The sequence below is a fragment of the Stigmatopora argus genome, chromosome 5 (assembly GCF_051989625.1).
Source record: "Stigmatopora argus isolate UIUO_Sarg chromosome 5, RoL_Sarg_1.0, whole genome shotgun sequence".
In the NCBI taxonomy this organism is placed as follows: Eukaryota; Metazoa; Chordata; class Actinopteri; order Syngnathiformes; family Syngnathidae; genus Stigmatopora; species Stigmatopora argus.
In genome coordinates, this window is record NC_135391.1 from 938,031 (window position 1) to 945,000 (window position 6,970).

Consider the following 6,970-nt stretch of genomic DNA (forward strand, 5'->3'; position numbering starts at 1 on the left):
GTCACGGCATTTACGCCTGGCTAAATTGCCTAATGGAGCGTCCATTAAAGCCAGGAAGGAGCCCGCTAACGAGGGAGGACCTGCACATCCCCTTCCACTGAAACATATCGCCGCATGAGACAATAAGGCTGAGTCAATCGATTTCATAATACACACGGATTTTGACCAACAACTGCGTTTGTTTGATGTTAAAACACATATTTTCAACACTTTCCTTTAGTATGTCTTGAATTAACTCTCCATAGTAATGTTTGGTAACTGTTTTGACAAAGAGAGCCATTAACAATCCATATTTATTAATGTTATTCCTTGAGAGTCATAAAAATAAATAAATAATAATAATAATATTCCAAAAAATATCTGAAAAAATATTCAAAACAATATTCAAAAAATATAATAATATACACAAATAAAACAAATAATAGAAATATTTTAAAAAGTATAAAAAATAATAAAAATTAAAAAAAATAGTAAAAATATGTAAAAATATTTTTAAACATAATAAAAATATTAAAATATTTTTTTTACGGTACAAATAAAAATATGTGCATTTTATTTGTCATTTTGCCAGTACAAAAAGTCTTACAATTCGTTTGACAACATTATTACGATGTTGCTAACGCATACCTGTCAATCTATACGTTTTTTCCTGTACTTTATACGTTTTTTTAATCATTTCAAATTGTGTACGCTGTATAACAACTTTTGCACAATAATTATTTTTTTAAAAGTACCTCATCTCATTTTCTGAACCGCTTTTCCCTCACTAGGGTCGCAGGGGGTGCTGGAGCTTATCCCAGCTGCCTTCATGCCAGAGGCGGGAGACACCCTGAATGGGTGGCCATCCAATCGAATGGCACAAAGACACAAACGACCAATCACTCGTAGCTCGGTTCCCTACCCCTGCTCAATAGCAACAACAAAAACCCGATAATTCCCCCAAAACGGATGCGATAACCCAATTCTGTCACGGATACGTCGCCTAGCAACAGGCCAACCTCAAAGCCTCACTGTTAGCCGTAAAAAGACTTTAAAGGGCTTTTACATTGAAAAACTAGCCAAGACGTGAAAGCCGCTTTTACAGCATAAACGCAACAACAAAAAATGCGGTTTTCCGGCTAGCATTGCTTTGCAGAAGATGTCCGATCCCGGGAGACAGCCGAGCTAACAAGTTGAAAGCAGCACTTAACGCTTTTGACCGCAATGCTAGCGAAAGATTGACGGATGTGGAAAAGGGAGGGGCTTGCGCATGATCTCGTCGGCCATTGGGATTTGGAAGGAAAGTATGCCACTGGGGCAAGAATACAGGAATAAAAATATACAGAGAGTACAGTTATCCCTCGAATATTGCGGCTTCACAACATTGCTGATTTTCTGGGGGATTTTTTTTTTGTTAATGACATTTTTTTTGTAAAAACGTGAATATCGATGCTGAAACTCGCAAGCGGAAGCCACGCCCCTTTCTTCCGCTTGCTACTACTTTTTTGGGGGGAATTGTTTTTTAAAGTTCATAAAGATGTGAAAAAAAATGAAGATTTTTTTTTTTTTTTTTAAATAGGGGTGACCCAACTTCGCAGTTTTTTGTTTATCGCGGCCATGTCTGGTCTAGATCAACCGCGATAATTGAGGGATTACTGTAATGCATCTTTTTTTAAAGTGGTGGAAAGTTATGGTGGGCCAGCGGTTAGCGCGTTAGCTTCACGTTTTTTGGCGTCGAGGGTTCGAACCGAGGGAGGTCCTCATTGTGTGGTGTTTTCATGTACTTGTGTGGGTTTTCTCCGGGTTCTCCGGTGACCTCCCACGTCCCAAAAATTAAAATGCTAAGCTAATTGTAGGCTTAATTGTCTCTAGCTGTCAGTAATTGGTTGGTTGTCACTTTTTTGGGGGGGCGGGGCGGTAAATTTATCCTCAAATGTTTCAGTTCTTTAAATAACGTCGCCATTTTGTTTCGTGCGATGCGGTATCCAGGAAATTAAAGGCTTTGTGGTGTTGGTTCTTGCTAAAATGGAATCTTAGATTCAGGATTGGCTTGTTTTTAACACTTATTTTCAAACTGATTTCACGTATTTCAAAGAAAATCCTCAAGATGGCATTACACTTTTTGGTCTTCTTCCTTGAACTCGTAATGAGTTGGAGGTAAAAATGAAATTAAAAAATTCCACTGTGCTAATTCTCCAATCTCACTTTTTTTTCCAATCTTAATGAACCGCCGTGGAATATTGATCTCGCGAGTGCAATGGAGGTTCGCCGTTGCCAGGAAACAAAAGCTTTGCCCATGATTTCAGACTCGTTGCGTGTAATCGGAGATTCATTTTCTCATTACCGTCTTTTTTATGACGCCATATTAGGGGCAGGATAAACAATGATTATTTCACGCTGACTTCATTAACGGTAAAAAGCCGTCTTATCCGGACCTGAACGACTTTTAAAGAGAGAACATTCGTCCCCGGAAGACGCGAATAAAAGAAAATTGTAATTTTTCGTGGTGGCCCAAATGAGCATTAACGTCGACGAAATATGATTCGTGATTTTACGGCGCAAAGGAGGCAATAAGCGAGTTTTATGAGTTTCTGCCTTCCTCAAAATGCATGGAGAAAAATTGGAAATGAGAGAATCTAAAAAAAATGAATCACCAAAAACTGGAATACATCAAAAGATTGCATAAAAATAATCTTCAAAATTGAGTTGAATATGTATTTAAAGAATTGCAATAAATGATCCAATATAAATTGAAATAGGTACCTCAATAAACATGAAAAGAGAAGCATTTAATTTTTTAAAATGGCTCTGTTTTCATATTTATTGATGTCTTTCAATTTATATCACATCTTTTTTTGTCCATTTTCATTCTTATTTTTGATTAATACTGTCAGGAGCGGCTCGTTTGTCCCTCCTGGCTTGCCGTTAGGTTAGAGCAGCTGCAAGTGATCCTTGATTACTTCCTAATGTGTGTATTTAAGCACCACGGAAGTGGTTGGTCGTTGTCGGATCGTCCTGCGTGACACTGCATACATCGCCGCAAAGGTACAGTTCTACCGGCTCCGGTTTTGTTTCGTTTTGGGATGTACAAGTCCTTTTTATTTTGTAAAGCTTTTGAGTCTTTAAAGTTACTGTCATGAGCTCAGTTCGTCTCACCTCCTCCTGCTTCCCCGCTACTGGGTCCAAATCCCTCCGATCGTGCCACAACGTCTTGGCGTGATTGTGACAAAATATGAAAACAGCAGCATTTTAAAGACGAAAAATGCAGCTGTTTTCATATTTATTCATGTGTTTAAATGTATAACACCATTTATGTCAATTTTTATTTTAAAATAAATATGAAAATAGAAGCCTTTTAAAGAAGAAAATGCTTCTGTCTTCATATTTATTGATGTTTTTCAATTGACATTGCATCATTTATTCCAATTTTTATTATGGTCAAATCATTTTAATGCACTCCTGGTCTTCCATATCTCACAACTACTGTCCAATTTATGGAAAGAAAAAGATTTAATGAAAACAAAAGCAGGTCAACTCAATCAACTGACTATTTTCTCAACTTCCCACTCATGTTAGGCGCCCAATCAAACGGCTCTCCCAGTTCAAATCAACCGGACGCCTATCACCGTCAATGGCATAAAACCCAACCATCCCCGTCAAGTCAGAGACTCCTGCCAAACCCACATTTCTCTCAAAAACCCGCACCAAACAACAAATATATGAACCATATCAAGTTTAATACGGTGGATGCGCGTCTCCGATATTCTGGCGTAGCCAATCAGACAACAGCATTGCAATAAAGACTGCCAAACCAAAAATACTCGGTGGTGCTGCAGCACGAGAGTTGTGCAGTGCACTCGGAAACAAAGCCAAAATAAATTAAATAAAAAAAATATTGCACCCATATTAAATATTGGTTTAACAGACCTATATCTCCTCCCCATGGTTTGCATTTATCACTCTAAAACCAAGCCATTCATGAATAACCTATGAAATGATGTAACGGGGGAAGAAAATAGAGCAGAATTCTCTGCACGCGTCATGAAATTCCCTCATTTTAACGAGCAAAACACGAAAAAAGGGGAGGAAGAGCCTATCGATCGTACGTTCCTAGGCGATCGATCGCGATATTAATCGCGCCTGACTGCCCGCCTCTACCTTTGGCCGGCGTCGCTCCCGAACGAGTCGGTGCTCCTCAGAGGGTTGGACGAGTGCGCCCAGGTGGGCTCGGGGCTTTTGCGCACTTCGGTCTTCACGTCTGGGTCGATCTCCGAGGGTGACGGTGTCAGTTTGGCGCCCGCCATGCTTCTTCTTCTTGTTCTTCTTCGTCTCCTGCACCCCCTTCTTCTTCACCTTCTCCTAATCTGGTCTCAATCAGCGCTTGTGGCTTCTTCCGAGAGGAGCTCCGGATCGTCGTCACGTTTCTTCTCCATCCCTGGCTGGCCGAGAAGAACGTGGCTCGGCGCAGTCGTCCTGCGTCGTCCGTCACAAGCGAACGTGACCGAGCAAGCGAGCGAGCGAGCGGGCGAGCGACGACGACTCTCTCCGTCTTACATAACTCGAAACTGGTTTTTACCTTCCAAAAAAGCCCGACGCGTACACCCTCAGTCTCGGTTCTTCCGAAACAAAAAACCCGCAGCGGGCTTCCCTTCCTGTCTACCGATGCGTTTACATGGCAACCACAAGATGGATGGACTCGCTATCATAACTAATGTTGAACATTTCTGGGCCGTTTTCGTCCTCATATCACCAAATTTCCCCCCAAAACGTGCAAAAAGTCTGATATACTGCATTATAAAAGTTACCATGCTACAAACACATTGATTTCAAAGGGTCACGGGGGTGCTAGAGCTTAAATTCTGTAACATAAAACTGATTATTTGGATAAATATGAACATATGAGAAATTATGGACAGGGCAAAAAAAAAAGCTTTTTGCGTCTCATTCATTATTTATTTATTTATTTTTCCTCTTGCAATTGTTCTTGTTTTGAACAGTTCATGTGACTTTTATGCACCATTTAATCCATATTTTGGGATTTTAAAGCATTTATGAATGAATTGTGTGATGCAAAAAAATGTAAAAAAAGAAGACAAAGACAAAAAAGGGATAAAGCCACGCCCCTCGCGATGATGTTGTATTTTAAACAATATATTTGACTACTATAGAACCTTAACAAGTGAAAAATATAGCAGAAATGTAAGACCGATGCACTGACTGGAGCAGAGAGACATTTAGCGGCGAGAGGGGGAACTGCAGGCAGAGAAGCAATCAAAAATCAGATTAAAAAGACACAGTTGGACAAACACGAAAAAGCCTTTCGTAATTCCTTCTTCTTCAGCTAATGACCCAAGCGGAAGTTGAGCCTCTGTTTTCCACCACAAAGGCCACCAGACAAATTACTTCCCGTTAATCAAATGCCAAATATAAATGTTCATTAGATTGAGTGCAATGTATTGGCCATCGCATCCATCTCAAAATGAAGAACACGCTCCAAAATAGGCCAAAAATGTCAAAGTAGCTCATTCCTTCAAAATAAAAGGACTCCAATAATGTAATAAAGTAGTATTCCTCTAAAAAATGCTCATGAAAACAGTAACTTATTGCAATTTCTTTAACTATAGGAATTGTTATTATTGTATGGTAATACAATGTATAACATGGCCATATTTGGCTAAAAAATGACATGAAAAATGTATAGAAAAACAACAAAAACTATATATATTATATATACACTCATTTTCTGAACCGCTTTATCCTCATTAAGGTCACCGGGGGTGCCGGAGCCTATCCCAGGTGACTCCGGCTCAGAGGCGGCGGAAACCCTCAATCGGTGGCCAGCCAATCGCAGGGCAGGACGAGACAAACAACCAATCACTCGTAGCTAGGCGCAATTTAGCATACAGTTAGCCTAGTTAGCATGTTTTCGGAATGTGGGAGGGATTCAGAGTACCCGGAGGAAACCCAAACGGACCTGGGGAGAACATGTAAACTCCACACAGGTGGACGTGACCTGGATTTGAACCCAGGACCCCAGAACTGCGAGACCGACGTGCAAACCACTTGCTCCACCGAGCCGCCTCACTTAAAACATAGAACAGAAAATGTTCTTGCATGCTTTTAAGACATTCATAAATCATTTTATTATTTTTCTCTCGTTTTTGTGTCTCTCACATCTTTCATACAAAATTGGTACACTTTGGTCATTTTAATTGATTTATTTTGTTGTTTTTTTAGGACTGGAAAGAATAACAGAATTTACATATAAAGTACTGCTCTACTTACAAAAAATCCAACTTACAAAACAAGTCGTGAAAGAATTCTGTAAGTAGAGGCACCATTTTATACGGCTTGGAAGGCCATTTTGCTTTATTTACAATAACAAAAAATAAATCTTATTCCTTGTAGCATATGTTGCTAACATTGGTGTGCGTGCGTGGATCTAGCATCCCCGAAAAAAAGCTACAGCTTGCGCACCACGTAGACACGCAAACACGCCGCCCACGACAGTCGGCCGCTGTTTTCGTGGGAGATTTTCCTTTCAGCAACGGGTCGCGTCGGCCAATCACGGGTCGGAACCTTATGTTGTCTTCTGAGAGGAAGAATACTAGGGGGAATGTGGGTGTCGTGTATGGATCTCAGTGGGAATGTAGTAGTAGTAGTAGTAGTAGATTAGAATAGAAAAATGACCATATTTTCCGGACTTTACTTGTACTCAAGTAGGACTTGTATAATGTTAAAAATAGAGTCTTACATCTGACATTTTTCCCCCACATCCATCAGAACTCTAAACTTGCGGTACCACAACACACAATCCCTTCTGTGTAATAACTTCGGGGTGAGGTCATATGAAAAGACGTTTGGGCGGTGATCTGCCTCCTACTGGCTGACTGAAGGTAAGTGAACGACAGTGAGAGGTAAGTGATCCGCTCGGGGGGGGTGATGCGATGTATCCATAACGGCAGAATGCCAAATTACGCGTCCGAAATGA

At 40.3% G+C, this 6,970-nt stretch overlaps 1 protein-coding gene across 5 annotated transcripts in view; it reads right to left on the bottom strand.

Annotated features, from left to right (window-relative positions):
• kcnt1b (potassium sodium-activated channel subfamily T member 1b) overlaps positions 1-6,970 on the bottom strand; it is a 39,334-nt gene that overhangs the window by 26,296 nt on the left and 6,068 nt on the right. The window lies entirely within an intron of this gene.